Raw genomic sequence first — 5058 nt, forward strand, 5'->3', positions numbered from 1 at the left:
TGAAAAATACCAAGCACAGCTACCGCATGGCTAATCATCTGTTGGTTCCCACTAGCGTCAGAATAGGATCCATTCATCCTTTTGCACACTGTCACTGCACCCAACATTCGTAGGTTTGAAGCTCGTCACAGTCATCCCTTCCCGGATCCTACTCGGAATACCACAGACAAGGTTTAGACTTTCCGGATCCCAGGAATGCTACCAATGATTCTAGCCTATACCACGAAGATCCTAATCTCACGGACTCGGTCCGTGTATTAGAGACCCAAGAGAATATACTCCGGCTGTTGTCCAATGACTACGTTGAACATCATGTAGACTGCTTTGTGGTTGTCAGGCACATGGATCTTGGCTAAGCGAGTAACAAAGATTGGGTGATTGTCCCGGGTCACCCCTTCATTCTGACTTAACTGAATTAAATACGAGAGTATATTTTGGAGAAGAAGTAGGCGTGAATTGAAAGAGAAACAGTAGTAATTGCATTAATTCATGAAGAACAGCAGAGCTTTACACCTTAATCTATGAGGTGTAGAAACTCCACCATAGAAAATACATAAGAGAAAAGAAGGTCTAGTCATGGCCGTGTAGCCAGCCTCCAATCGTGAATAATGGCATAAGCTCTCTAATACAATAGTAAAAAGTGCTATTTATACTAAACTAGTTACTAGGGATTACAGAAAATAAGTAACTAAGTGCAGATAGAGCAGAAATCCACTTCCGGGGCCCACTTGGTGTGTGCTTGGGCTGAGCATTGAGCTTTACACGTGCATAGGCCATCCTTCGAGTAAAACGCCAGCTTGGGTGCCAGTGTGGGCATTTTACGCCAGTTTTAGTGCCAGTTCTGGCATTTTACGCTAGAAAGTTTTAGTATGACTTTTAGCGCCAGTTAGGGCCATCAAATCTCGGGCAAAGTATGGACTATTATATATTACTGGAAAGCCCATAGTGTCTACTTTCCAACACTATTGAGAGCGCGCCAATTGGGATTTTGTAGGTCCAGAAAATTCACTTCGAGTGCAGAAGGGTTAGAATCAAATAGCATCTGCAGTCCTTTTTCAGCAATTTTTGCTCAGGTCCCTCAATTTCAGCCAGAAAATACCTGAAATTATAGAAAAATACACAAACTCATAATAAAGCCAGAAATTTGATTTTTGCATAAAAACTAATAAAAATATAATAAAAAGTAACTAAAACATACTAGAAACTATGTAAAAAATGCCAAAAAAGGTATAAATTATCCGCTCATCAGTTACATAGAGCCTTCTCAAAGGTCATGGTGCCTATGGTACAAGGTATTAAGAACCTTCCGGGATCCGGTTTCTTCTGAGGTAATTTCTGCCGAACCAAGGTATTCAGTTCATTGATGAGCAATGGAGGTTCATCCTCCCAAGTCTCATTACCAAATAACTTGGCATTCAGCTTCATGATTGCTCCTAGATACCGAGCAACTTGCTCTTCAACAATATCTTCATCCTCTTCAGAGGAAGAATACTCATCAGAGCTCATGAATGGCAACAGTAAGTTCAGTAGAATCTCTATGGTCTCTGTATGAGCCTCAGATTCCTTTGGTTCCTCATTAGGGAACTCCTTAGTGGTCAGTGGACGTCCATTGAGGTCTTCCTCACTGGAAATCACTGCCTCTTCCTCCTCTATAGGTTCGGCCACTTTGGATATATTGATGGCCTTGCACTCTCTCTTTGGATTTTCTTCTGTATTGCTTGGGAGAGTACTAGGAGGAGTTTCAGTAACTCTTTTACTCAGCTGACCCACTTGTGCCTCCATTCTCAAAGCATGTCAAAAGGACACCTTCTGATCAATTGCTTGTATCTTTCCCAAGCTTCATAGAGGGATTCACCTTCCTTCTGTCTGAAGGTTTGGACTTCCACTCTAAGCTTGCTCATCCTTTGAGGTGAAAAGAATTTGGCCAAGAAAGCATTGATCAACTTTTCCCAAGAGTTCAGACTTTCTTTAGGTTGTGAGTCCAACCATATCCTAGCTCTGCTGTCTCTTACAGCAAAGGGGAAAAGTAGAAGTCTGTAAACCTCGGGATTAACCCCATTGGTCTTAACAGTGTCACAAATTTGCAAGAATTCAACTAAGAACTGATGAGGATTTTCCAACGGAAGTCTATGAAACTTGCAATTCTGTTGCATCAGAGAAACTAATTGAGGCTTAAGCTCAAAGTTGTTTGCTCCAATTGCAGGAATTGAGATGCTTCTTCCATAGAAGTTGGAAGTTGGTGCAATAAAGTCAACAAAGCATCTTCCTTGCATCTCCACCATTGTTGTTGGGTTCGGCTGCCATGTCTGCTTCTTTTTTGAAATTTTCTGTAAGGTCCTCTCCGGAGTGTTGTGCTTTAGCTTCTCTTAGCTTCCTCTTCAGAATCCTTTCAGGTTCAGGATTAGCTTAAACAAGAATGTCCTTATCCTTGTTCCTGCTCATATGAAAAAGAAGAGAACAAAGAGAGAATGGGAATCCTCTATGTCACAGTATAGAGATTCCTTTATGTGAGTATAAGAATAGAAGAATAGAAGAATGAGAAGAGAGAGGAGATGAGTAATTCGAACAAAGAGAAGAGAGAGGGGTTCAAATTATGAGTAGAAGAGAAGTGTTAGTAAATAAATAAATAAATAGAAAGAGATGAGAGAGAGAGAGAGAGAGAGAGAGAGAGAGCGAGAGAGAGAGAGAGATTATTCGGATTTTAAGAAGAGGGAAAAGAAAAATATTTTTATTTTTATTTAATTAATTAAGTTAGTTTCAAAAATATTAAAAGAAATAAAATAAAATTAGAATTTAAAACAATTAGTTAATTAAAAAATTTTTGAAAAAGTGGTTAGTTGTTTTTGAAAATGAGAAGTGAAAAAGTAGTTAGGTGGTTTTGAAAAAGAAAATAAATAGTAAATTTTTTTAAAATTAAAACAAACAAGTCAAGTAGTTAATTGAAAAAGATTTGAAAATAAATTTTGAAAAAATAAAAAGTTAGAAAAAGATTTTGAAATTAAAATTTTAAAAAGATATGATTGAAATTTATTTTGAAAAAGGATTGAAAAAGAAATTAAAAAGATTTGATTTTTTTTTAAATTAAAGTTGATGACTTGACTAACAAGAAACTAAAAGATATGATTCTAAAATTTAAAGATTGAACCTTTCTTAACAGAAAAATTAACAAACTTGAAATTTTTGAATCAAAACATTAATTGTTAGCAAGGATTTTTGAAAATATGAAATAAAATTAAGAAAAAGATTTGAAAAATTAGTTTTAAAATTTTTGAAAACATTAAAAGAAAAATGAAAAAGATTTTGAAAAATTTTAAGAATGAAATTCGAAAATCATAAAAAAATGAAAAAAAAATTGATTTTGAAAAAGATTTGAAAAGATAAAATTTTTAAATTGAAATTTTTGACTTGACTAACAAGAAACAACTAGACTTTAAAAATTTTTTGCCAAGTCAACTCAAAATTTCGAAAATTATGAGAAGAATAAGGAAAAGATATTTTTTTTTTACTTTTGAATTCTTAATGAAGAGAGAGAAAAACAACAAAATGAAACAAAACATAAAAATTTAAGATCAAAACAAATAATACATGCAAGAACACTTTGAATGTCAAGATGAACACCAAGAACACTTTGAAGATCATGATGAGCATCAAGAACATATTTTTGAAAATTTTTAAGAAAAGAAAGACATGCAAGACACCAAACTTAAAAATTTTTAAACTTTAGACACTAATAATTCGAAAATGCATATGAAAAACAAGAAAAGACACAAAACAAGAAAACGTAAAGATCAAATAAAGAAAATCATCAAGAACAACTTGAAGATCATGAAGAACATAATGCATGAATTTTCGAAAATTTAAGAAAAATTAAAAGCATACAATTGACACCAAACTTAAAATTTGACACAAGACTCAAACAAGAAACATAATTTTTTTTTTGGTTTTTATGGATTTATTATTTTTTTTAAAATAAAATAAAGGTTGAAACAAAAAGAAGGTTTTCTAATCTAAGCAACAAGATGAACCGTCAATTGTCCAAACTCGAACAATCCCCGGCAATGGCGCCAAAAACTTGGTGCACGGAATTGTGATCACACTTTTCACAACTCCGGTACAACTAACCAACAAGTGCACTGGGTCGTCCAAGTAATAAAACCTTACGCGAGTAAGGGTCGATCCCACAGAGATTGCCGGCTTGAAGCAAGCTATGGTTATCTTGTAAATCTTAGTCAGGCGGATTCAATTGGTTATGAGTTTTGATAATTGAAAGATAAATAAAACATAAAATAAAATAAGATACTTATGTAATTCATTGGTTGGAATTTCAGATAAGCGTTTGGAGATACTTTGTTGCTTCTGAACCTCTGCTTTCCTATTGTCTTCATTCAATCATGCGTGCTCCCTTCCATGGCAAGCTGTATGTTGGTGGATCACCATTGTCAATGGCTACCATCCGTCCTCTCAGTGAAAATGGTCCAGGTACGGTTTCTGTACGGCTAATCAACTGTCGGATCTCTCGTCTCGGATGAAAAATACCAGGCACAGCTACCGCATGGCTAATCATCTGTCGGTTCTTACTTGTGTCGGAATAGGATCTCTCTATCCTTTTGCACACTGTCACTGCGCACAACATTTGTGAGTTTGAAGCTCATCACAGTCATCCCGTCCCATATCCTACTCGGAATACCACAGACAAGGTTTAGACTTTCTGGATCTCAGGAATGCTACCAATTGGTTCTAGCATCTACCACGAAGGTTCTAATCTCACAGATTCGAATGCTCTGTTGTTAGGAGAGGAAAGTCAAATCCGTGAATCAGAGACCCAAGAGACTATACTCCGGCTGTCGTCCAATGACTACGTTGAACATCCTGTAGACCGCTTGTGGTTGTCAAGCATGCGGATCTTGGCTAAGCGAGTAATGAAGATAGTGGGTGATTGTCACGAGTCACCCCTTCATTCTGACTTAACTGAATTAAGTATGAGAGTATATCTTAGAGAAGAAGTAAGCGTGAATTGAAAGAGAAACAATAGTACTTGCATTAATTAATGAAGAACAG

General features: G+C 35.9%; 1 non-coding gene across 1 annotated transcript; it reads left to right on the top strand.

Moving 5' to 3' along the window:
- Window positions 1-1787: 1787 nt before the first annotated feature.
- LOC148546597 (small nucleolar RNA R71) lies at window positions 1788-1895 on the top strand. The gene has a single exon (XR_015900911.1). It is a non-coding gene; the product is annotated as a small nucleolar RNA R71 (small nucleolar RNA).
- The last annotated feature ends 3163 nt before the right edge of the window (window positions 1896-5058 follow it).

Source organism: Arachis ipaensis, chromosome B9 (genome assembly GCF_059453495.1).
Source record: "Arachis ipaensis isolate K30076 ecotype BB chromosome B9, ASM5945349v1, whole genome shotgun sequence".
Taxonomy (NCBI): Eukaryota; Viridiplantae; Streptophyta; class Magnoliopsida; order Fabales; family Fabaceae; genus Arachis; species Arachis ipaensis.